Source organism: Chiloscyllium plagiosum, unplaced genomic scaffold (genome assembly GCF_037043375.1).
Source record: "Chiloscyllium plagiosum isolate Xiang-an unplaced genomic scaffold, Cpla_swu_hap1 HiC_scaffold_1, whole genome shotgun sequence".
NCBI classification, from domain to species: domain Eukaryota; kingdom Metazoa; phylum Chordata; class Chondrichthyes; order Orectolobiformes; family Hemiscylliidae; genus Chiloscyllium; species Chiloscyllium plagiosum.
Window position 1 is genome coordinate 117,492,249 of NW_028270139.1, and position 27,043 is coordinate 117,519,291.

The 27,043-nt window shown below is 39.7% G+C and overlaps 1 long non-coding RNA gene across 1 annotated transcript in view; it reads left to right on the forward strand.

The window, feature by feature from the left end:
* Positions 1-2,603: 2,603 nt before the first annotated feature.
* The window catches only part of LOC148152196 (uncharacterized), a 71,954-nt gene continuing 47,514 nt past the window's right edge, over positions 2,604-27,043 (forward strand). Inside the window, exon 1 of the long non-coding RNA XR_015757978.1 lies at positions 2,604-2,709. This is a non-coding gene — a long non-coding RNA (uncharacterized LOC148152196). The remainder of the gene's footprint in view (positions 2,710-27,043) is intronic.

Sequence of the window (27,043 nt, forward strand, 5' to 3'; positions counted from 1 at the left end):
ACCCGAGTATCAGAGAGGAAGCATGAGGGCAAATCCGAGTATCAGAACAGGATGTGAGGGGAAATCCGAGTATCAGAGCGGGGTGTGAGGGAAAACTGGAGTATCAGAGGGGGGGTCGTGAGGGGAAATCCGAGTATCAGAGCGTGGTGTGAGGGGATACCGGAGTATCAGAGCGGGGCGTGAGGGGTTACCACTGTTTAAGAGCGGGATGTGAGGGGAAAACCGAGTATCAGAGCGGGGTGCCACAATGATAGGTGCTGGGTCCACTACTTTTCGTCATTTATATAAATGATCTGAATTTGAGCGTAAGCGGTATAGTTAGTAAGTTTGCAGATGACACTAAAATTGGAGGTGTAGTGGACAGCGAAGAAGGTTCTCTCAGATTAAAATGGGATTTTGATCAGATGGGCCAATGGGCTGAGGAGTGGCAGTTGGAGTTTAATTTAAATAAATGCGAGCTGCCGCATTTTGGGAAAGCAAATCTTCGCAGGACTTATACACTTTATGGTAAGGTATTCGGCAGTGTTGCTGAACAAAGAGACCTTGGAGTGCAGGTTCATTGCTCCTTGAAAGTAAAGTCGCAGCAAGATATAATTTCAGACTGAAGAAGGTGTTTGGTATGCTTTCCTTTATTAGTCAGAGTATTGAGTACAGGATTTGGGAGGTCATGTTGCAGCTGTGCAGGACATTAGTTCAGCCACTTTTGGAATATTTTATGCAATTCCAGTCTCCTTCTGATCCTACCCTTGAAAGGGTTCAGAAAAGATTTCGAAGGATGTTGCCAGGGTTGGTGAAGTTGAGCTATAGGGAGAGGCCGAACAGGCTGGGGCTGTTTTCCCTGGAGCATCGAAGGCTGAGGGGTGACCTTATAGAGGTTTATAAAATTATGAGGGGCATGCATAAGGTAAATAGAGAAAATCTTTTCCCTGGGGTAGGGGAGTCCAGAACTAGAGGGCATAGATTTAGGGTGAGAGGGGAAAGATCTAAAAGAGACCTAAGGGACAACTTTTACACACAGAGTGTGGTAGTGTATGGAATGAGCTGCCAGAGAAATTGTGGAGGCTAGTACAATTGCAACATTTAAAAGGCATTTGGATGGGTATATGAATAGGAAGGGTTTGGAGGGATATGGGCCGGTTGCTGGCGGGTGGGACTAGATTGGGTTGGAATATCTGGTCGGCATGGACGAGTTGGATGAAAGGGTCTGTTGCCGTGCTGTACATCTCTATGACTCTAATTGGTTAGATTTGTTTTCCCTTTCACAAAAATCATATTTATTCTGCCTGATTACCTTGCACACTTCTAAGTGTCCTGCTATAACATCATTAATAATTGCTTCTAACATTGAATACCCTGTATTTTCCTTTTTTCTGTCATTCTACTTGATTAAATAAAAGAGTTACAGTTGGCCTATCGAGTCCACACAAAACGTCCCAACTTTCTTGATTCAGATATTTCTGGGACGTTACTTGACTCTTCTCTAGTGATGACCAATGCCATCTTCTTATTTTCAATTATCAATTCAACAGACACAATTTGTATAGGACACTAGCTTTATTAAGTCCTTTCTCTTTTAAACATTTGTACAAACTCTTACTATGAGTTTTAATATTTCCAGCTAGCAATGTCTCATGCTTCTAGTATTTTACTTCAATTTGACTTTTTGATTACCCACAGATGGTGCTTCCTCCTGTAAATTTTTTTTCTATCTCATTGGAATGTACCTATTCTGTGCATTCTGAAATGTTATCCTAAGTACCTCTCCACTGCATCTCGATTAACATATATTATATTTGCCAAGTTATTTCAGCCAGCTCTGTTTTCCTGCTGCTATAATTTAAAATTTAAAATACAAGTCTTGGGCCCACCTTTCTCCACCATTCAAACTGAATGTAAAAATAAATCATATTAAAGTTACTGCTACCTCGAGGGTGCCTTCACTATGAAATTATTAATTAATTCTATCTCATTCACAAACCAAGACATAGGATTAGAATCCCCTCCAACTGAACTTTATGAAATCTGAAAGAAAAATCAGAAACCTACAGATGTCAGTGCTGCAAAAAAAAGCCTTAAATCTCAGTACAAGCCCATAGGAAGTGGTTAAACTTAGACAATAAGGATAGTGACTCTGCACAGGAATTCAAAATGTCTGATTCTTATCAGTGGGGTAATGGTACAGAGACATACTATTACCTGATGAGTTACCTAACATGATAGTATTAGTAACTGGTTTACTGTTACTATGGTGAGTTCCCATTGAGGAAGGAAACTATAAACTCAAACTTTTGTTCATCTAGGGGCCAGGTGCTGTTGCAAAGTTATCTCCGAACAGCAGGGGGAATGTTTATAATCATTTTAAACTAATCATGTTGTCTGCATTATATGTGAAATGTACTCAGGAGGATTAGCTTTCAGACAGCCTGAACAGCAACAACAGGAAATTGTTTAGTGTGGTAGTGATCTGTTTGATATGAATGACTATGTAAGGAGATGAAATTGAAGGAGCCGGAAGCAGGGTGAAGATCAGCCTGCTTGACTCAGAACCCAATCAACAACAGACCAACCATATTTGAGACTATCAGTGTGCCAGCCAAATCATAGCAATTTTGAATTGGAGTGTCTACAGTCAGGAAGGAGGGTCAGGCTGGTCAACCTGTCTCACGGGCCTACAATTCTCACCAGAGGGAACCAGGGTTGTGGAGGATTGTAAGTTATCAGCCAAATCCAAGGATTATTGGTGCTGTGAGCTCAAAGTAATTTAAAGAATAATAATCAGTTTGGAGGGGGTGGGGGTGGGGGTGGGGTTTGGCTTTGTGTTTAATAGGTTTTGGGCATAATCTTGATATCTCACTGTAAATTTTCTGTACAGGTTTTTGTTTCTAATAAGTAATGGTGAATTTGTGTATTTTGGGTGAACAGATTAAGTCATGAAGAGATGTAAAGCTGACAAACATATCAAGGTATTGTGTCATTTAGACCAGCTTAAAGGTTTTGTATCAGGAAGTTGGTATGACAAACTCTTCAACTCTGTCAATCTCTATGTCAACTTTGATCTTCTCTTCTTAGGAAGAATCTTTGTTTCTCTCACCATCTGAATGACTTTCTCTAGAATCAGGTCATTTTTAGGCCGTATTAAATCTGACAAAGATTCACCAGTAATTCCGACAACAATTCGGGCTCTTATGCATTCTGACTGAACTCACAAAGCCACATTTGTTCCCTTGTCTGTTGAGATCATGAATGAAACTCCCCTGGATACTGAATTCTTCAAGTCTGACACTTTCAGGAATTTTATTAGTTTGAAAGTTGAAGTAATTGTCAAAAACTCTTAGTATTGGTTCAAAAAAAATATGTTGTTTCGTTTACACCTTGGCAAGCTATAATGTCATCAGCCATACACAAAATTGTGTGCAGCAGTATATTTACCTGATCATTTTCTGATTTAGTATCTAATTTGGAAGCTATTTTCTTTCACAGAAATTGTTTTCTCTAAGATGTCCAATTTTATTACATGAAGAAAATTAAAATGAAATAGAACAAACTAAACTATTTACAGGTAACATAATTTGAAAGATTCCAAAACACATATCAAAATAGAATCCTACCTGTTTCCAACACAATCACTTTATAGTACTGAAGTACTAGAGAGAATCCACTTCTCTATTACATCTTTACATTTAACTTAACTGCTTCTTTCTTCTCCTCTTGAAAGCTTGATAGCTTCTTCCTTGATTCTCCACACAATGGAGCATAGACTTTCTTAGCTCAAAATAGTCCGTTCAGGATTCTAACCAAATACTGTCGTCTGGAAATTTCAAACTAAAACCCTCATACAGAGATAACTTATTTCCTAACTGTTCTGAAAAAACTGCTTTCTTCAGAAAAAAAAGTATTTTTACATTTGACCCCAAAATGTCTCCAAACTATGAGTTCTGCTTAAGCAAAAATCACATCTTGATATTTCTCTAAACCAATGTTTGCTTCCTCTGGTCATAAAATTCTCACAATACAAACAATCTCATATTATCATTCCAAGAGGGCTCCAGCCAACTGCTTTCTGATTCATACTGGCTTAAAATCAGAAATACTGACAATGTAACTATTAACATCTCCTTTCATTCAGGATAAAATCCATATGCCACCAGTTCAAAATCCAATTCTAAAATAAAAGAAATATATATGAATCATCCACTCTTCATCAAAGATCATCTCATGATGCAGTCTATATCTTCTTTGGAGTTATTAGTTCTCTTTTTCTCTAGCGAGTTGCTAACTACAAGTTACGTGAGCCGCTGATCATGATGATCTTTGCTATCCTACAGGGTGAGCTTGGTCTAATGTAGTAGAGGAAAACAGCTTCCTGGCCTAACTGAAAGAGCCTCTTCTAACTAATAAGTACAGTTTATTGTATGTAAGCAAATCATTACAGGTTCCAATAATATGATGGACATTGTTACAGAGACTTTGCAGAGAAGAATGCTTTTGGTCTTGCTCCTTTAAATCTTAAGCTGTTCTTTCCATATATCCATATGACATCACCACAGTGACTTGTGCTTGTGGCACTCTTCAGTATTAGCCCTTACAGACCTACTTATGATACTAAGTACTTTTGGAAAATCTCAAATATATGCTCAATATAAGCCTATGAACTGCCTCAATAACAACCTCAAATTACCTTCCGCAATTGTGGATAATGTTCCTGATATCATGCAGCCCACCATTGAGAAAAATGCCTGGAGCTGGGAACATATCAGCAAACAAGCCCAATATATATTGTTCAGATTTTCCTAGTTTTTCTCTTACTATACCTCTTCCAAAGGCATAGGATGATTCCCCTCTTATATGACTACATGTGTAGTGTATTTTTGGTGAAACAGCAGTTGTTAGAGGTGAGGAAAAAATTGGAAGAGAAAAATCGAACTCTTAAAAAAATTAGCATAATCCCCAGTGGTTATGCAAGTTATCCAGCAGTTGTGAATTCAAATTCCATGAAGGGATTAAATGTTGTATTGTGTGGGATGATATTAAACCATGAAAACCACTGCACTATTATGAAAACTAAGTAAATTGCAAATGCCTCTCAAGGAAGAAAATCTGCCACTTCCTAATCTGCTCTGGGTCTATAAGTGATTCCAGAATTATGTTGTCTGGTTGACTTTTAACATCCACAGAGAATCTATAAATGGATGTCAAGTTTCAGATTGCTACCTCATCAGTGTTGTTCATCTGCTGCAAACAAATGTTAAAAAAAAATATCTTCTTCAGAGGACAATTGATCTATGATTAATTTTACTGAGTTAAAAATCACACAACACCAGGTTATAGTCTAACAGGTTTATTTGGAAGCATGAGCTTTCGGAGCGCTGCTCTTTCATCAGGTGGTTGTGGAGAATAAGTTTGGGTATTTACATATCAAAGAACAGAAACCAGCAGCAATCCCATTCTAAAAGATGAAAAATTTAATCTAAAGTTATTTAATGTATCACATCTCCATGAGACTGGATTCATTTGGCTATAAATTCTGTGATCATGATCTAATTGTTCACAACCACTTGATGAAAGAGTGGTGCTCTGAAAGCTAATGCTTCCAAATAAACCTGTTGGACTATAACCTGGTGTTGTGTGATTTTTAACTTTGTCCACCCCTGTCCAACACCGGTACCTCCAAGCCATTAATTTTACTGTTCTTCCTGGGCAATCTCCTCTAGGTATTAGACCACTAGATGGCACAATACAGACTTTTTAATGTGTGTTTTTGGAAAATTGGACTTTCACAATATACAAGGTACTCTTTGTATCTCCAGCAAAATAAGTTCTAAAAAATTCATGATAATTAATCAATACTCCAGAAAGGCCTGATTTATCAAGCAAAATACACAGGGAAATAGAAAATTAGAATAATGACACAAAACCTGTCTCTTAAAAGTGAACACTTGAGATGACAACAGTAGCCTCTTAGAGGAGAAAAGCTTGTCAGTTGCAACTAACTCAGACAATCTATGTTTGCCATAAATCGATGACTGCGTTCATTCACCTTAACATAAAAATGATCCTTAAAGCCCTGTTTTTTGCTTCTTTCATGTTTCATGTGTTTTAACTTATTGTTCAGTTCCAAAAAGGCCAGAGGTAAGACAAGCTCAGATACAAACATTTTTCATCAGCCACAACAACAATTCACATGAACAGGCAGGGAATAGAGATATATAGCCATATTCAGGGAGAAAGGATTAGTTTAGGTTGGTATCATGGTTGGCACAGACATTGTGGGCAGAAAAGCCTGTTCCTGTGCTGTACTAATCTATAAAAAATTAATGTGCAAAATTATGATAGGAAAAGCGAAGACACAATAATATCACTCTACTTAATATCTTCTTCACAAGTTCCATTGCTCAGGAACACAGCTTTCTCACCGCCTGTTAGAAATGAAAGATAGGACACAATTTGAGAATAAGAAAAGCTACAAATTGATGGAAAAGGAAATATACTTGCTTTAGAATTAATTCAGTGAACAAGTCGCATGCTGCTACGTAGGAGATTAAAAAAGATCAAATGTACAATTTGGATAACATTGGAGGACAACAAAAAGCAGTACTTCAACACTCGAGAACAAGTGAGCACACAGTTGAGAAGAATTTGTACAGCTATTTGAGCATAGAGACACTAAAGCTCAACATAACAAACAAAATGACCAAATTATCAGCAAGGAGATTGCTGAGTTTCATACAGTGAGGTCTGATTATTTCTTCCTTTGATACATCATGTCAAGAAGAAAATGTTTAGAAAGTTTAAGATTGGGTACTGAAGAACAGTAATGTCACTACCGAAGCAAGACGCGAGAGGCTGGATTTCCAATTGCCAGTGAGCCAAGTGAATTCAGGGAGGGAACATGTTGAAAACTATAATTCCCAGAGGATATTATTGGATTCTGATGTCTCCAGAATATGATGCAATTCTCAAAGGGGAGCTAGCAACCTACACATCTCTAATTATCCATTGTTAAGATTAACAATGAGCTGATTAGGAAGCTTGACAGGAACAGTTTGAAAATTTCAATTGGGAAGCCTAGGGAACACACGGTATCTATGACACATCAAGGTGCAATTATCGTGAACACAGCAGGGAGATATAAGGACTAATGGATGCACTGGCCATAAGAAGCAGAAAGTAAAGCTCACTTGTATAACCTGCAGCACAAACCAGACATTGCTAAAGCTGAGAGTCTTGCATTTCTGAACAGAGTGGTGAGACTTCTGAGAAGTATGATTCTACTGGCATCATGGGCAGCAATGATTGGCAGAGGAATCCTTGGTGAATGAAGGACTGGCAGCTAAAGGAATTAAAATAAGAGTAACCTATTCTGGAATTGGACAGAGGAGTAAGGAGGAGGCATTGCAGATGTAGTCAGTTAATTAGGAGAAGGCCTGAGGAGCAACAACAGGGTTTGCGAGGAGAAGAAGGTGCTACCCAGAATGCCATGAAAGGGTAGATGCAGTCAATGAGAATAATGAAAATGACAGTGCATTATTGAGTCAGAGACTGCTGGACAGAGGGTCTCAAACATCTGTGCTTTGGACCACAATGGCCTAATTCTTCACAGTATCCTTGGCAGACCTCAGCTACATTCAAAGTGTCACATTAAAGTCAGTATCTGTAACATGACAGGGACAACCTCAATCACAGGGCCTTATAGCATGAATGAGTCAAAATGGCTGAGGAGGTGAAGGATGAAATGGGTGCCCTTTCATCATTTTGTTTGAATGCTTCAAACCTTTCATGGCACTCTATCATTCTGGCTGAGGGAACTCAGTACTGACCCCAAAAGTCTCTGCACTACCTATGACACTTAGCTCCAGAGAGTTTCACTCTTACTGTTTGTATGAGAGTGCTGCTCTTGCATCCACTCATAGAGGTGCTGCATATAGATTTCCAAAGGATAACTGCTCTCTTAATGGAGAAACCAATCTTTTCAATGCCCTGAGTCATCATGCTAGCTGTGTAATACATGGACCTCTGGATTCTCTAGCTTTGCAATACCTCTGGTGTCTGCTATTCAGAGATTCATCTGCCTCTGATATTTCAGGTAGACATTTCATGTATGTCACACACAAGGTCCAGCATCTTCATCCAGCAAAGTGTGGCCGTGCCTGTCCTCAAAAGGAGACTGCCTACAGCTCACTCTGTCTCAACTTTCTCTTCCTGCTTTCGGTATTGTGCTGCTCACCTAGTTTTTATCTAATCCAACCTGAAGTAGCCACAGCTGGGCTAGTTTATGATGTGGGGATAGGATGTGACACAGTCCAGGTTGCTAACAGAACTGGTGACACTTTTGTAGGAACATGCAGCTCCTGCCACACTGAAGACCATGTGGGAAACCTAAGGTGCCCAATCTTAGATTTGGGCAACCAACACAATGAATGAAAGTAATTGCATATCCAGTTTACTCCATTGATTTCACCTTAAGATAAAGCTATTAAATGATTCTACTCTTCATGACTAGCTATTTCACCCTGGCTGAGGGCCATGATGGTATCTTTTTAATGCCCAGTACTGCCCCCTCCATCAGGTAGCACGGTCTGCCATGCCACAATCAGTTTGAAACATCTCACAACATTTAAAAGGCCTCTTTTCTTGCATGGTAGGGAGAGAACAACATATGAGTAAGCTGACCTTCTTTTATTATTCATCTTCTACCATCCTGCTATTCGTGATAACATGATTTTGAATTAATCATAGATATTGAACTGCAACAGATCCAGAAATGACACAAGAAAAATACCAGTGATCACAAATTGTGGAAAGCAAAATTTAAAAAGCACTGTTTTCTTTCGAAGTGTGCTACATTTACAACATTTTATGTCTCAACTTATTTATATGTTAGATCACAAAATATAAGCAGGCATTTGTTAGGTAGCATCAATGAACTGAATGTGACAGTGAATTCAAAGGGCAATACTTCTAGCTGAAAAACTTCTAAAAAGCCAGTAAAACTCAAGACAATGTGTCAGTGAGATATATCACATTTGACAATGACATCTTGGGAAGCTGTAAAACTTGGACATTTTAAAGAGCTTATGGTAGTCACACAAAAGAAAAATATTATGTCTCAAGTTAATTGAGAACATAAACAGTATTTTAATATTCATGTGCATGGAAAGGTCATCTTAAATTAAACCTAAGATTGACTTCAGGCCTTTATTAAGGAATTAGCCCACCAGGTGGTGAAGCATTTTTACGTGATGAATATCTGCACTTAATTTCCTCTCCAACAGAATGAATTAGATGCATGATTTCTCATTGTACTGCAACATTTGCTGTCAAGAACTGGTAAAATTAGACAGGCTTTAACTTAAAGCAATTTACAAAGTTTAAACAAAATAACTGGAATTTATGATTTCACCTCTGAAGACAGATGATCAGTAAGAATATTATAAATTTGTCTGAACAAAATATTTGCCAACGTTTTCAAAATATAGTATCATTATTCGGTGAGTATATTGCACTGAAAAGGTAGTGTAGATTTTATCGTCACAGTGAGAGTCATTTTCTTTTCTCTTCCACAAATTTGATGAAGTTAGCCAATAGGATGGGAGTATTTTAAATAAAAATGAGCATTTCAGAAATCTCATTCATTCTATGGGAATTACAGGCTAAGTCTTTCACCATAAAAGAGTCCCAATTTGCTCATTCCATGCTGAAGTTAAATTAGGAACGCAAAAGGAGAAAATTTCCCAAATATGCATTTTAATCACTGCTTAGGATGCATACATAAAATTGAAGGAAGAGAAACCAATTTTGCACATCTAATGCTTTAAATGAAAAACGGTACTTAACAATACATCTGAGATTATTGTATACAACATTCCAATGGCCTTTAAAAATTTTGTAATGTGTTTCTGAATTAAACATAATGATCCAAACTCAAGATATGGGTCTAACCAGCCAATCCTATTTGCAGTGAAAAGCCTTCTTATCCTTCAACAAATGAATGGATGAACACAGCACTTCATAAGATTACACAGGATATACAGCACATATACAGGCCTAGCCTGTCCATGTTGAAGCTCCACTTGAACCTCCTCCCACCTTTTTTCATCTAAAATCTCAAAAAACCCCTCTTCCCTGCTCTTCATACACTTGTCTGTTTTTCCTTAAATAATCAATAATATCTATTCCATGTGGTAAGGAGTCCTGCACTCTCACTGCTATTCAGAATCACAGAAGTGATACAATGCAGAAGAAGGCCTTTTTTTTAGTTCACTCATGAGCATGTGGGCATCATTGAATAGCCAGTATTTATTACTTGTCCCTAGTTCCTTTGCCATTCTGCCCATCATGCCTGCACCAATTCTTCAAATGAGTATTGTTATCAAGTGACAATCTCCTGCTTCTTCACTGTATCTTTGCAATTTACTTTAATTCAAGTAATCATTCAATAGCATTCTAGACTGAGTATTGTGCAGTGAGAAAGGAATGATTAGCAATCTAGTTGTGTGAAACACCTTGGGGATGGTACGTGACTTGGTTGATTCTGTGACTAGGATTTTGAAACTAAATTGACGGAACCACAATGGCATGAGGCATGAGTTGACTATGATGGATTGGCGAACATTACTTAAAGAGAGGATGGTGGAAAGGCAATGGCAAACATTCAAAGTGTGCAGACTTGAGCTGCGACAATTATTCATTCTTGTCTTGTGCAGAAGTAAAATGGGAACAGTGGCCAAACCATCACTTACAAGTGAATCTAATACAGAGATTATAATAGATCCAAGTAAGAGGTGTACAAATTGGCTAGAAAAAGAACAGACCTGGGGATTGGGAGCAGTTTAGAATTCCGCAAAGGACGACAAAGGAATTCATTCAGAAAGGAAAAAGAGTATATGAGAGTAAGCTTGTGGGGAGTATAAAAATTGACTATAAAGGTTTCTACAGGTATGTAAAGAGGAAAGGATTGGTGAAGACAATCCCTTACAGTCAGCAATAGGGGAAACTATAATGGGTGAAATGGCTGACCAACTAAATAGATATTTCAATTCTGTATTCACAAAAGAAGACATAAATAATATACCAGAAATGTTGGGGAATACAGAGTTCAGTGTGAGTGAGTTACTGAAGGAAAGTAGTATTAGAAGGGAAAATTAATGGGATTAAAGGCCAATAAATCACCAGGGCCTAATAATCTGCAACCCAGTGTACTTAAGGAAGTGGCCCTAGAAATAATGAATGCATTGGTGGTCATCTACTAAAATTCTAAAAACTCTTGAAAGGTTCCTACAGATTGGAGAGTAGCTAATGTCACTCTTCTACTTCAGAAGGGAAAGTGAGGACTGCAGATGCTGGAGATCAAAGCTGAAAATGTGTTGCTGGAAAAGCGCAGCAGGTCAGGAGAATCGACGTTTCAGGCATAAGCCCTTCCTGAAGAAGGGCTTATGCCCGAAACGTCGATTGTCCTGTTCCTTTGATACTGCCTGACCTGCTCTGCTTTTCCAGCAACACATTTTCAGCTCTATTTCAGAAGGGAGGCAGGGATAAAACTGGGAATTATAAACCAGTCAACCTGATATTGGTAATGGGGAATTGCTAGAATTTGCTAACAAAGAATTAATAATTGATCCTTTTGAAAACAGTCGCAGGATCAAATAGTCAGCATGGACTTACAAGAGTGAAATCATGCTTCATAAATCCATTGGAATTCTCTGAAGCGTAGAGTTGATCAGGAAATGCCAGTGGATGTAGTTTATTTGGACTTTTAGAAGGCTTTTGACAAAGTCCCACACAAAAGATTTATGCGTAGAATTGAAGCACATAGAATACAGGATTGAGAATACAGAATATAGTGTATTGAGATAGTTAGAAAACTGGTTGGGAGACAGAAAACAAAGAGTAGGAGTAAATGGGTCTTTTTCTAAATGGCAGGCAGTGACTAATAGGGTATTGCAGGGATCAGTACTAGGACCTCAGTTAGTCACAATATTTTGATAGTATTATGCTTTGAGATTTGTTCTGTGCTGTTTATTTTGCAGAGAGGTGTTGTCACAGCAGTGACAAAATGTCTGTTTTATCTGCTTCAGAAGCAGTGGATAAATAGCTTTGAGCTCCCTGAGTGTTTTCTTTTTAAATTAGATAAAGGAGAATAAGTGGGTGGAGTCAGGCTCACACAGACCAGTGTGTTAATTTGCTTTCAGTTGGGGTTTGGAGTTGGCAGTTGAAGCTGATAGATATAGCTCTTTCTCTCGTGTAGCAAAGAAGCTTGAGTTCTCACCCTGCTGCTAGATTGTTTCTTTCAGTGTTCCTTCCTCCTGATTGGAGATAGCACATGAGAAAAATCTGTTTTGCTGAATTTGCCTTTGCCAAGGGTGTGTTTGTGGAATGCTGCTATTTTGGAACAGTTGATAATTGGTAAATAATATATTATTTTATTAAGATTTGAATAGAGGTAAACTTATACCAATTTTTATTTTTTGTTTGTTCATATTTAACCATGCTGAGAGAATAAAAGTGTATTTTATTCTTAAAGCCTAGTACTGGACCAATTGAATCACATCTGGAACACAGCACCTTACGCTTGCCTTTAAGTAAAATAAAATGTTAGGGTCTAGGCTATCTCCTTGATATATTTTGAGGGAGTTTGATCTCCTCCATAAAAGTTTTGCAGATGACAAAGCTGGATGCAGAGATGTTGCAGTGTGATTTTGACAAGCTGACTGAGTGGGCAAATGCACGGCAGATGGAGCATAATGTGGATAAATGTGAAGTTCTCTACGTTGGTAGTCAAAACAGAATTGGAAGTTATGACCTGAATGGTTATAAATTGACTGAAGGGAATTTGCAATGAGAACTGAGTATCCTCGCACACCAGTCACTGAAGGTAAGAAGGCAGATGCAGCAAGTATATTTGCCTTCATAGCAAGAGAGTTTGAGTATTAAAGCATGAATGTCTTGTTGCAATTATACAGGTGAGACCACACCTGGAATTTTATGGCAGTTTTGGTCACCTCATTTGAGGGAAGATTAGATTAGATTCCCTACAGTACGGAAACAGGCCCGTCGGCCCAAAAAGTCCATACCGACACTCCGAAGAGAAACCCACTAGATCAATTCCCCTTGACTAATGCACCAGACAATATGGCCAATTCACCTGACTTGCACATCTTTGGACTGTGGGAGGAAACTGGAGCACCTGGAGAAAACCCACGCAGACACGGGGAGAATGTGCAAACTCCACACAGACAGTTGCCTAAGGCGAGCATCAAACCCGGGTCCCTCGTACTGTGAGGCAGCAGTGCTAACCACTGAGCTACTGTGCCGCTCCAATGTTCTTGCTATGCAGTGAGTGCAGCAAAGGTTTACCAGATTGATCCCTGAGATGGTGGAGCTAACATATGAAGAGAGATTGAATTGGTTAGGATTGTATTTGCTGGTGTGCAGAAGAATAAGGGGAGATTTAAGAAATCGCATGAAAAATTCTAAGAGGATCAGATGGTAGATGCAGGAAAGTTGTTCCTGATGTTGGGGACTCCAGAGTTGGAGGGCACTGTCTAAAGATATGGACTGAGATGAGGAGACATCTCTTCACCCAGAGACTGATGAGCCAGTTGAATTTGCCGCAACAGAAGGCAGTCCAGGCCAAAACATTGTATGATTTCAAGAAGGAGTTGGATATAGCACTTGGGGGAAAAGGAATCAAGGGATATGGGGAAAAGTGAGAACAGGCTATTGAGTTGGATGATCAACGATAAACATCACAAATGGCAGAGCAGGCTCATAGAGCCAAATGGCCTATTCCTGCTCTTATTTGCTAAGTTTTTATGTTGAATATCTCAGTTGAACCTGCCTCCACCACATTTTCATGCAGTGAATTCCACTGCCTGACTACCCACTGACTGAAAACATTTTTCCTCACTTCACTCCTGTTTATTTTGCACATCACTTTAAATCTATGCCTTCTTGTTCTTCCTTTTATAATCAGGAACAGTTTCTTCCTATCCAGCTTGCTCAAGAGTTTGAAAACCTCTATCTGATCTCATCTTAGCTTTCTTCTATCCAAAGAGAACAGTGCAAATGTCTTCAGTCTATCCTCAAAAATCTAAACCCTTATTCCTGGAACCACTGGTGTAAACCACTTAGAGCCATAGAGATGGACAACACGGAAACAGATCCTTTGGTCCAATTCGTCCATACCGACCAGATATCCTAAACTAACCTAGTCGCATTTACCAGCACTTAGCCCATATCCCTCTAAACCCTTCCTGTTTATATCCAGGTGCCTTTTAAATGTTGCAACTGAACCAGCCTCCACCACTTCCTCTGACAGCTCATTCCATACAAACACCACCCTCTACATGAAAAAATTACTCCTTAGGTCCCTTTTATATCTTTCTCCTCTCACCCTAAACCTACGCCCTCTAGTTCTGGACTCCCCCACCCCAGGGAAAAGACTTTGTCTATTTATTCTATCCATGCCCCTCCTGATTTTATAAATCTCAATAAGGTTACCACTCAGCTTCTGATGCTCCAGAGTAAACAACCCAGCCTGTTCAGCCTCTCCCTATAGCTCAGATCCTCCAACCCTAGCAACATCCTTGTAAATCTTTTCTGAACCCTTTTAGGTTTCCCAACATCTTTTCGATAGGAAGGAGACCAGAATTGCACACAATATTCCAACAGTGGCCTAACCACTGTACAGCCGCCACATAACCTCCCAACTCCTGTACTCAATACTCTGACCAATAAAGGAAAGCATACCAAACACCACCTTCACTATCCTATCCACCTGCGACTCTATTTTCAAGGAGCTATGAGCCTGCACTCCAACGTCTCTTTGTTCTACAACATTCCCTAGGACTTTACCATTAAGTGTATAAGTCCTGCTAAGATTTGCTTTCCCAAAATGCAGCATCTCACATTTACCTAACTTAACCTCCATCTGCCACTCCGCAGCCCATTCGCCTGTCTGATCAAGCCCCTGTTGTAATCTGAGGTAACCTTCTTCTCTGTCCACTACACCTCCAATTTTGGTGTCATCTGCAAATTTACTTACTAACCTCCTATGTTCACATCCAAATCATTTATATAAATTACGATAAGTCTGAAAAACAACCCTCCATCACTTCTGTACTTTCTTTAATTTATTCACATTTTTCCTATCATGTGGCACACACACTAGCTAATGTCTAACAAGTGTCTTATGCAAGTTAACCAGCACCTCCTTGCTCTTCTAATCTATATTCCATTAATAAAGTCGAAGATACTCAATGCTTTACTTACTGCTCACTCTGCCTGTCCTGCAACTTTCCATGAACTCTGTACATCTACACCCAAGTTGCTGTCCTCCTGCACACCCTTTAGAATTGTAGCTTTATTTAGATAAGAGATTCAGACAACAGTTATTGCAGATCTGAAGTCAGATTTAGGCTAGATGTGTGGTAAATATGGTATGTTTCCTTTCCCTAAAGTGAATCAGTTAACTGTCTACAATGATCTGACTGCTTCTGATCATCTTTTATTATGATTCATTCATGGGATGTGGACGTTGCTGGCTAGGCCAGCATTCATTGTCCATCCCTAAATCCCTTGAGAAGTTACTAATACAAGTATAGAATAAGTTGTACCTAAACAGAGCTGGGACCAATTTCCTTGATATTAGATAGAGTCAGCATAAGAGAGAAAGCAATAGCTAAATTATGGCTATGTTGTTTGCATTTTTATAATTGTGTAGAGTGTGATGGAAATATGTGAGTGCCTATAACAGAGATTTGGATCAAAGAACAGCAGGATATTTTACATATGGAAACAATATGATCATGAAAATTATAAAGAGGAGAGGTGATGATATTGATTAAGGAGAGCATTCAGTGCTGGAGTCAGCTACATATAAGACACACAAAAAGATGCAGCTACGTTCCTCCCAGTAATTTATAGGCTATCCACCAGTGGGAAAGATGGAGAGGAACAAATTTGCAAGTGAAAGAATTACAGAATAATTCTAATAGGTGACTTTAATTATCCAAGTATAGACAGTGATAGCAGATGTGTAAAGGGAACAGAGGAGAAAAACGTGCCTAGAGTGTGTTCAGGAGAATTTTCTGCAGCAGTATGTTTCTGGTTCATTTGAGAAATGGCAGGACCTGGTTCTTGGGAATGATATAGTGTTGATGTCTGTAATATTTCAGGGACCATGATCATTGTACCAAAAGGTTTAGCTGTTGAAAAGTACAATTAACAATCCAGTGTTATGAATGTGATTGAGAGAGGACCGATTCCCAATTCCCTTTGCTTACTGAAATCATGTGCTTTTTGAGAAGAAAAATGGAGTTTCTCAGCTACAGTGTGTAGAGAGCAATTGGGATAATCAGCAGCAAGGTTTTGTTGATTTCATTAAAGGACATTATGTATTCACACATTCATCCCAAAGTCTAAAATCACTTCACCACCCCAACACATACCCCCACCCATGGTCTATGAAACTGAGACTTGAGGTAGTCTATGGAGAAATTTTAGAATTCACTTGATAATTTCAGAAATCTGAGACACTCTTTTGATGCCAATTTCGAAAAGAAAAGTTGGGTCTAATGAATTCCACTTAGGTTACAGTTGGTGTTTCTAAGTTATGTATAAAATATGCTTCTATTGGTTTAACATCAGAGTGAGAATAGTTAATTGGAGGAAAGCTAGCTTCTGTTGGGTGAGAATAGATCAGACCATTAGATTCAAAGATTAGTAGACAGAACTGCAACTGAACAATTGGTTGCCTTCAAATAAGTTACATTGATTACATGGATATGCGTTATGGAGCAAGCTCAGTTCCTGAAGTGAAGGCATCACTCACACTTCCGGAACTACATTGTTAAGGCTATGGTTTAGTGACACTAATGAGCATTCAACTATCCATCCCCATCAATAGCCACATCCCCTCTCCCCGCAACTGCCAAACCAAATGATATGTGAGGCATGGCAGGAAATAACAGATACTGAGAACATGGTTTCATGACCCAGGAGATGTGGAAAGAAATTGAAAAGATCATGTTTGATTACAGGGTAATTACTAAGTTAAATGATTCTTGTAACTTTGAATGATTTGTTTGGTACTATAAATGGGGATTAAAAAGTAGCAGCTGATGGTAGTTTATGGTTAAAAACATTTTGAGAACAGATTTGAAACAGTTAGCACTGGCATTACGACAGGAAGAAATTTGCATTTTCATGTTAAGCATCAGAAGTCAACAGTAATTAGTTTGATAACTAGTGCACAAATAATTTCACACTGCAGGACATGTTGTTTTCTTACAGACAGGCATATATTAGTACAGAAACTTGCAAGGTAATGTGAATTATCCCGAATCATCCACACTATCACAGTTATGATGAAGATTGCTCACATAGTTCATATATAATGCTACAAACCCATTTACTGTACTATGCACTCATTGTAGGAATAGTGATGGAGGAAGTTTTGTGAAGAAGTTAGTTATTAGTGGAGCTAATCACTCAGAAATTGGGAAAGAATTATATAGAGGAAATGGTGCAGTAGGAACAGACATATTTAGTTTTGGGCCCTGTAGCTACAGCATTGCAAAATCATTTGGGCAGGAATTTGGAATTCTACTGAAGATAAGAATTAACAGGGACAGGCCCAGAATCTCCTGCTTTCTTGCCAATGTTAAGGAAACAGTTCAGATGGAGTTAGAGTCAGGAGTGTGGTGCTGGACAAGCACAGCTGGTCAGGCAGCATCCGAGGAGCAGCAGAATCGACGTTTCGAGGATAAGCTCTTCATCAGGACTGAGTTATGAACAGCTTATGCTTGAATCGTTTATTCTCCTGATCCTCGGATGCTGCCTGACCTACTGTGCTTTTCCAGCACAAACACTCGACTCTGATACTCCAGCATCTGCAGTCCTCACTTTCTCTCAAGTGGAGCTAGGATTATCCAACCTCAAGATTAATGACAGCATTAAAGGCTAATAATCAGGGGCCAAGTGGATTTGTACATCAAGATCAATTTAAGGCCAAAGTGAATTTTCTCCTTTTATTTCTACAAGATGCACTGGAATTATATCTTCAGCCCTGTTTCTCTTCCATAAGCTGCTTTCCTTACTCTTTGACTTAATACAATCCAAACCTCCTGCTCAAAAATGTTAGATTTGTTATGGATTAGACCAAACCCCCTCAAAACATATCAAGGAAAAAAAATCTGGACATTTTCTTATTTAAAGACAAGTGTAAGTCACTGTATTCCAGATGCAACTCGATTGGTCAAACTATTAGCATTTCGCAAGACACACTTTATTCTTACATTCTTAAAATACAAACAAAAAGAAATTGGCATAACGGTAACTTTATGGGAAATACTTATCAAAATAATATATTATTTAACTACACTCATCAACTGTCCCAGTATAGCAGAATCCCATAAACACACATTGGCAAAGGCAAATTCAGCAAAACAGTGTTAATCTCACATGCAGTCTTCTCATACTAATCCAGCAGAACAAAATACTCAAATAAACAGTCGAGCAGCAAAGAGAGAGCTCAAGCTTTTTGCAGCAGCAGTGAGAGAGCTGTATCAAAGAGATCCCTCCAAAAACCCAGCTTCAACTGCTGAAAGCAAAACGTTAAAGGTTTGGGTCGATGTGAGCCTGATCCCACCCACTCATGCTTCTTTTGGCTACTTTTATAAAGAAAGTTAATTACTCTGCTTTTCATGACGTTTCATGAGGAGGAGATACTTCAGCACCAGGTTCACCACTTGTTTTCAGGAGAAACAGGACAGACAAACCCCTCCTGAAGGCACATCCCGTCAAAATTTGGAAACAGAAGTTATCATACATGCATTTGGAAATGTCCATGCTCATGAACTAGCTTTAGATATATTATGACCTTGACCTAATGATCGACCACAAACTAACAACTGACTTTGGCCTGAAACTTGCCTGAACCAGGAGAACTCCTCTATCCTGCCATACTGTACGAATATGATCAACCTTTTCACAGGTATAGCACTTTACAAGTGGAAATGCTTAGGTGGTTGGCACTTAAGCTTCTGATTCTTTACTCAACATGACTGCAGTGGCCTGGATCTCACCTTCCAACTCAGGAAAAAGGACTCCCTTGCAAGTTTCAGCTATCTCTTTCTGCCACTTCTATGGCCAGAAACCCTTCCACATTAACTTCTCACTTCCATTCAAAATCTTGGCCTGGATTTTATTGTCACATTAGTCTCCTTTTGAAGTGTGTTTTGAGGTTGATAGTTAATTACTCCATACCCACAATGGCAAGAGAGTTTCTTAACTCGAAAATATAATTTATTACACTGCTATTTGACAACTACATCATTTGATGGAATGCAACTCTCAGAGTATTCTCATTCTTAGTCACTTTTTTCAGCATATTGCACCATACTGGATTCTGTTAGCAAAACTGATTTGAGACACAACAAAGGCATCAAATCTGTTATGGTGAGGAAAATGTTAACTTTATCCTCATCGGCCTTTTATCTGGTTTAACCTAAGTATTAATTCCTTGTTTGCAATTACTCCAGTTATGTTTGTTACAGTTGATACCTCCATTGATTCCTCATATTTTTGTTGTGCTAACTATTTCTATTGAATTATATAATTTACACAGTCCAAATTCATGCCTATTCACAGTTCATAAAACAGAAGTACACAATTGCATTAATATTCACACTCTATCTTCTGTATTGTTTCACTGAGCTGTTCACAAACGTCACATATGCCAAACAAGGCAATTTTTAAAAAACACTCAAAAAATTGTCAATATTGGCTTTGTAGTACACTTTTTGGAACTATTAGTATTTTCTGGTTGTTGGTGATTCAAGTGACTTGTAATAAAAAAAGAGTTCCACCTTTCCTCACCTCCATTTTTCAGTGGGGGTGTGAACTGGAAGTAACTGACCCCAGGAATCTATTTAACTGGCCATATTGTTCACCATTTATATATTAGTCCATAATGGAGAGGGCAGTATCATAGTAGAGTTAGTGCTTTCAATATGCTACATGGATTATATCAGTACTATTCGGGATTGGGAGCCAGAATTTAATTCAAGTAATTGAAGTCCTGACCAAAACTACAAGGACAGCCCTATTTGAAGAGTAAGAAGAGTTAGTGTTAATATGTGCTAGGGGCTCCACTGAGGAACTTCTGTTTCAAATTGTTGAAAAAGTGCACCTTCATAATATTAGCCACATATAAATGAGAGAATTTGGACAGAATGGCACTACCCATCCTAAATTTCACACTCGGCTTTCTTATCCTTCAGAATATGCACCAAAGGTAGTTTTCTCGAACCTATTCAGCAAGTTAGAAATACTTGTTTAAAATGATTCTGTTTCAGTCAGGTTACAAATGCAATTTATGTTGGCACTCACTGGAGGTATACTCATAAAGGCTTTCCCCCAGACTACCCTTGGAAAACATTCTTTTTAAATACAAACTTAGCTCGCATCTGAGGGCTTCGCAGTGGGAATCCCACTTTACATGATCTATGTGCTGGAGGAGGAGGAGCAGCAGGAAGCTGTAAGGCAAGCCAAATTAATTAGTCAGTTCCAGCAGAGGAGCAGACCATCTCATTAAATCCACACAGCATGATGTATTGACACAGGTGCAGTTTCTGAGACTTTTCCCAAGAGGACGGTCTGACAAGGCTGTATGTCATTTGCAAAGTTTTGTAAAAGCTTTGTTCATTTCTGTCAGCAGGTCTGCAATCACAAACCACCTCTAACTGTGGAGAAAGTAATCACAGCTCTCAAATATCACATCAGTAGCTGATTCTGTAAAGCCACAGGAAACGTTTGACATACCAACCAATTTTCAAGGCACTCATCTATAAGCTGAAACATTAGTGTCCTCATCCAGGATAAATCCATACATTGCAATAGAGCTGCCACACGGTTAAACTGATAAACAAATACTACAAAGTATATGTAAAGTGTAATTTGCGTGTGAAAATATCTTGTCATCATTTAACCTAGTTTATTACAATGTGAGGTGCCAAAAAGTGATGGTCAGAAATGCTGTTCATTGGTTAATGTTTGAAACCTTTTTACTGTTATGATAAATGAACTTTAAACTTTTCTGCACTCCAAACATGTCTAAATGGATCCAAAATGTCTGCCAAATTTTCTTTCTAATGGTTAATATGAGCATCTCACCACCACCTCGTTCGTCCCCTCCAATATCTTTAGATTGCCAGGTTAGTTAATTCATATCCAGTTAGGGCAGCACATAAGTTTAGTGATGAGCATTGTTGCTTCACAGTGCCAGGGAACTGGGTTTGATTCCACCCTCAGGTGACTGCCTGTGTGGAGTTTGCACATTGTCTGTGTGGGTTTCCTCCCACAGTCTAAAGGGGTGCAGGTTAGGCAGATTAGCCATGGGAAATACAGGGTGGTAGGGTAGTGGGATGGTTCTGGATGGGATGCTCTTTTGATGATCTGTGTGGACTCAATGGGCCAAATAGCTTACTTCCACACTATAGGGATTCTATGAGTACTGAATGAGCAAGCCTTTAATTAAATATTGGGAAGACTAAAGTCATTGTCCTTCATCCCTCCACAATCTCCATTCCCCAGCCACTGAAGCTATGTCACTTCTAGTCACTGCTCGAGACGACACCAGGCTCTTCACAAATTTATTTGCCATATTTAATCCCAACATGAGCAAATACCCATACTATCAAAAAGAACTACATAATTCTATCACTGTAATAACTCACAAATCTGCTGCTACCTCAGCTATTTTGCTGCTTAAAGCTCAGTCCTTGCCTGTTTACTTCCAGACTTGACTATTTCAGACTATTCCTGACAGATCTTCCTCGTTTTACTCTCTGTAAACTTGAGGTCATCTATAATTCTGCAGCCCATACCAAACTGACATCAAATCATGTACACTACCCACTCAAACCCCAACCCCAACATGTGCTCACTGACTTATACTGGTTCTCATTTAAGCCAATATGTAAGTTTTAAGCTTCTTATTTTGTTTTCAAATCCCACCACGAACCTATTCCTTCATCTCTCTGTAAACAGCTCCAGCTTAATAAATCTTTGAGATGTCTTTATTTCTGGTATCTCGAGCACTCTGATTTTAATTACCGCATAATTTCTGGCCTCAATTAAAGTATTTTCTCCCTAAACCTCTCCTTTTCTCGACCTTTCTTTCCTCCTTTAAACTTTCTCGGACCAAGCTTTTGGTGATCTGGTCCATAATCTCCTTTTGTAGCTCAGTCAGATAGTTTGATCTTATAATGCCCTTCTGATGCAACTTGGGTCATTTTATTGGGTTAAAATTATGATTTAAATACAAGTTGTTGTTGTTGTAGACCATGTGGATAATTTACATAAAATTATTATCCAAATTAATGTGCCACTTTTGATTTAGATGGTCAATGCTTTTTGATAATTTCTAATTAGCAGCAAGGTATTTCATTGAGCAAGCCAATTGCAAACAAAAGTAAAGTATTATTTATCAGTTGATCTTTTAATTGTTAATTTTTCTCTGCAATTCTTTTTAAGGTACAAATAAAAGCATGACATGCACACAGAATAAATATAAATTCCACATCAAACATTGTTGGGATATATTTAAGTACTAATTCCTGGTTTACACATTATGTTTTTTCCTTTTATAAACAGCTGTCTTCTGAAGGGAAACAATTATTTTTCATTCATTGACACATTTCCCATTTTCTCCCATAACCTTCCTGAACCCAGTACCATGTTATTGAATTTTTCACAATGCTTGACACCTTTCTTTTGAAGGTACAATTTCAATCGCTTGGAACAGTTGCAAATTGGATTGAGACCAGGCAAACTGCTTAGAAATGCAAGGCTACTTTCCAAGACGAGTTAAGAAAGGAAACAAATCACCCTCGGGCGGGGGGGGGGGGGGGGGGTTGCAAAAAGAGAGGATTCTCTCCTGTTTTCAGAGTTGATGCCACATTGTGGAGTGGATTTTATGTTTTCTGGCTAGGTGCATGCTGTATTGGATTTTTTGACACGACTTTCACTGCAAGGCCTAGAGAGTTTTCTCACTGTAAACTCATATCGTTAACTATCTATCCCAATACGATGGCATCCATCTCAACTGTAAGACGAGATAATGGCCTCATGGTATTATTGCTACACTATTAATTCAGAGACCTAGTGAAATAACTGCACTGGGGCCAGCCAGCTCGGAGTCAGTCCTCAACTGATGAGATTCTATAACCCTGGTTATATTTGTATCTTTATCAAAGTCCACATGAAGTTACAGTGCATGACAACAGTCACTGTGCATCAAAGCTCAGCAGAGAAATAAAGACATTAACATAGAACACGCCAAGTCCCATTGTAAGTAATAACATAAAATATTATATAGACATAGACAAAATTGTTACACAGGTCATCTTTCTCCTTTTAGAAAAAAAACCTGCAAAAATCTATATTGCATAAAAAAGCAAACATAACGTCTCCTGAAAAGAAAACAATCGGCAGGTCAAAGTCCATATAAAATAACAGCACACAGCAACAGACACTGTGCATCAGAGCACATCACTGAAAAGTAAGGCATTAACATAAAACATTCCAATAGGAACATATTGCATTGTGGACAATAATACAAAACAGTGAAAACAAAAATTACCCCCAGAAGGCCTGCTATCAGTCAGCTTACACACGCGCTGTCTGTTGGTCAGCCTACAAAAGACACAAAGAACAGCCCACCCACCAAGGCCCGGTCCACTCACAAAAACTCGGTACACACACAAAGGCTCAGTCCGGGGCTCATACACCAAAGCTAACTTCAGGACCTATCCACTGAAAAGACAGCACAAAGTTCGGGTCCCGTCACAAAGTCATCCTTCAATTCACTAGTTCATACGGTACCCAGGTTGTGGCCAGTCAGCTCGGAGTCAGTCCTCAACTGAGGAGATTCTAATCTCCTGGTTATGTTGGTCAGCCAAGACATTCCAGATTGGCCCAAATTAACAACTTCAATCAAGAACCTTGTAGTTAACGAGGTCCACCTACATCCCTCTGTTCCCCTCCAGCCCCCTTCCTAAACCCCATGTCCAGGGATGTCGGCCTGGTCTGCCACTTGTAGCTTCTGATGCGATGCTTTCCCCCCCAGGTACAGTTCCTCCGACTCAGACTCAGACACAGGCAGTGTGTACCGGATCCTGGCCCATCTCTTGCATCTGGAATGTCTCAGAGGAGTCTACTCCTCCTCTTCCAGGGGCAATGGTACCTCGGCTGCATCTATTTTGAACTCTGAGGTTTCCTCGATACTAAATGGAGGGGGAGCACCTACGGTTCTACCGGGCATTCTGGCTGTTCTGAGCGGCCTGGTATGTTTTGCTCCTGCCCAGTTTGTGAGGTAACAGCTTTCAGGAGATCCACATGTTTGTTCATAATCTACCTGAACTTTGTAAGTCACGAGACCTGACCTCGCACCAACCTCACTTTGTATCCATACATGGCCATTCCCATGGTTTCAGCACCAAATCTCATCCCTTGGATTAGATTGTCTTTCTTGCTTAGAAGGGAAATGTGGCTGGCATTGGCAGTCTTGCTGCCATTTCACCCACCGCGAAGTCTGGAAATATCAGGTTTGACTAGTGTAGAGTCTTCTCCCAATCAGCAACTTTGCTGGGGCTATTCCTGTTGTTAGGTATGGGGGTGGTCCTATAATCAAACAGGAATCGGGACATCTTGGTATCAATTGACACTGTAGGCTGCTTCTTTAAGCCTGCCTTCAATGTTTGAACTGCTCTTTCTGCTAGAACATTGGGCGATGCGTGGTACAAAGTTGCCCTTATGTGCTAAATACCAGTTGACTTATGGAAATATTCAAATTCACTGCTGGTAAATTACATCCCATTGTCCATGACCAGTACTTCTGGGAGTCCATGTATCATGAACAATGCTCACATCTTCTCAGTCATCATCCCTCACATCTCATCACTTTGAATGGATGTCCACAATGACCAGGAACATTGAGCCATGAAAGGACCGGCATAGCAGACATGCAACTGAGTCCAGGATTTACCCAGCCATTCACACAAAATATGGGGCCACTGCTTGCAGTTTTTGCCCTTGTTGGCGCTCTGAGCACTGCCCCACCAACACAGCTATGTTGGCATCCAACCCTGGCCTTTTGACATAGCTCCTTGCTTGCATCTTCATCTTGGAAACCCCTAAATGATCCTGTTGGAGTTCAGGCCAGCATCTGGCTGCAACCTTTACTTGGGACAATCACCCTTGCTCCCCAAAGTAAGGTGCTGTCCTCTCCAATGATCTGGTCTGGCTGGGCCCAAAACGGTCTCAATCCTGATTGAGGTGGTCCCATTACCACCAGTTGTTTCAGATTTACTAGGACAGGACTGAAAGGGTGTCCAGAAAGTTTAAAACCAAAACGGACTCTTCCGGGGAGGCACCACCAAGGGGAGGTGGCTCAAGGCAACCACATTAGCCACTTGGCTTCCTGCATGATATTCTAACTTGTACTTGTACGTGCTGAGAATAAGGGCTCAACGGTGAATTCTACTGGAAGTTATGGGTGGCACTGTCTTGTCTTCCTCCAGTAGCCCTGGTAAGGCTTTGTGATCTGTTACTATGACAAATTCTCACCTGTAAAAGGTACTGGTGGAACTTCCTCACACCAAAGATGACAGCTAAACCTTCCTTCTCTATCCTGGAATATTTGCATTCAGCATCCGCAAGATGGGAAGGATACACTGCGTTTCTCTCCATTGGGCCACCAATGAGCCAACACCATCCCATTACCGTATGGGGAGGCATCACATGTCAGCACTACTTCTCGCTTCAGATGGTAGTGGGCCAACACCTTAGAGGTGCTTTTTCACTTCCCCGGAAGGCTGCTTCTTGGCTTTGCAATCATTTCCAAGGCTGACCATTTTTCAATAGCAGATGTGAGGGTGCCAAAATGAGGGCCAGGTTACATATGAATTTTCTGTAATAAATAACTAATGCAAGGAAAGACCTCAGCTCTGGTACAGACGTGGGAGCTGGGATTCCTTTGATTGCCCTCACTTTCTCTTCCAAAAGGCATAATCTGGTTTTGTTGACTCTGTAACACATTTTTCCCTTTGAAGGTGTATGCCTACCTGGGAGAAACATTTAAGCACTATGTTCAATTCTCCAAGTCCTCTTTATTGGTCTTCCCTGTTATTAGTACGTCAACCTGATAAATGGCAACCTTGGATAACTCGTATAAAATGTTCTCCATGATTCACTGGAACAAGGTGCAAGCTGATGATACCCCAAATGGCAGGCTTGTTTATTGATATAAATCCTTATTGGTAGTTATTATGACTTACTTCTGGAGCTCCTCATCCAGTTGCAATTGCAGGTAGGCAGTGGCTCAGCTTAATAAAGGACAGATCCCCTCCCCCTGCCAACTTTGCTTGAAATCTCCATAAAGGCTAACTGAGCCATCAGGCTTCACAATCGGTATGCCTGGTGTTGCCCATCCTGCAAACTGCACTAGTTTGACGATTCCTTCACTCTCCAGCTGACTGATTTCTGCCCACAAGGCAAATGGCACCAGCCAGGCCTTGCAAAATCTCAGAATTGTGTCCTGGTCAACATGTAAAGTGGCTTTGGTCCCTTTCATAGTCCCAAGCCTTTCTTGAAATATGCCTGGGTATTTCACAAGGACTTCACTGAGGTAGCCATCTTCCAATCAAAAAATGTTCAGCCAATCAAGGTGAATGTTTCTCAACCAATTCCACCCTAATAGGCTTGGGCCTGAGCCTTGTATGACCATCAGTGGTAACAGCACCAACTGCTTCTCAAAAGAGACTAGAACTGAAGTCATGCTCTTAATTTGCCAACAGTTCCCCAGTCTATGTTCTCAACCTGACTGAGGTCTTGTGCAAGCTTAGAGGTTGGAGTCCTGAGTGAATCTCGGCAAAGACAGCTTCTACAACCACAAATACAGCTGTGCCAGTACTGAGCACCATGGGAACTGGGTAACCATTTAACCAAACATTAATTTTAATTATCTCTGATTTGGGTATCA